We start from the raw sequence: 637 nt of genomic DNA, 5'->3' as shown, positions 1-637 counted from the left end.
TTTTTACTGAATTTGACATTGTAAACCTGATTCCTCTTGTGGTTTCTACCTTTGTATTAGCTGCAAAGTTTTCCATTTCATCAATTTTCTTCCAATTTTCATATTCATATAGCTTGTAAAACTATAATTGCATAGCTAATCATATGCTTTATTTAAAAAATAAATATTCACATACACTTTCTTTTCCTTGCCATAAAATTTCTTTCATTTTTCATATCCATAAAGCTTGTAAAACCAAACTACATAATCATTTGCTTTACTGAAAAAATAAATATTCACTTGTAAAATTTCTTTCCTCTTCTCGCAAACAACCTTCAGTGAACATGCAAAAATATGCTGCGATTATGTAAATATATCTGCATTTTTTTTTTTTTTTTACAAAATGGATATCATCAAAAAATTAAAAGCTTGGTGGTGTCTTGGTGTTAAGTCTGAGGTTTACAGGATATATTTAATGCTTTTTAAGCTTTAATTTAGGCCTGATATATAAAGCAGGTATTTGTATTTTGATGAATTCTCAAAATCATGTATCAATCAAAATCATAGAAAAAGTACATGGACTATCATAAAATATATGATCAGTATATGTATATATAAATGTCAAAATTTCAATTTATAGTCTGGTCAAAGTTATTGT

This window comes from Penaeus monodon, chromosome 22 (genome assembly GCF_015228065.2).
Source record: "Penaeus monodon isolate SGIC_2016 chromosome 22, NSTDA_Pmon_1, whole genome shotgun sequence".
NCBI classification, from domain to species: domain Eukaryota; kingdom Metazoa; phylum Arthropoda; class Malacostraca; order Decapoda; family Penaeidae; genus Penaeus; species Penaeus monodon.
The sequence above is the reverse complement of the archived record's forward strand: the minus strand, read 5'-3'. Positions refer to the sequence as shown.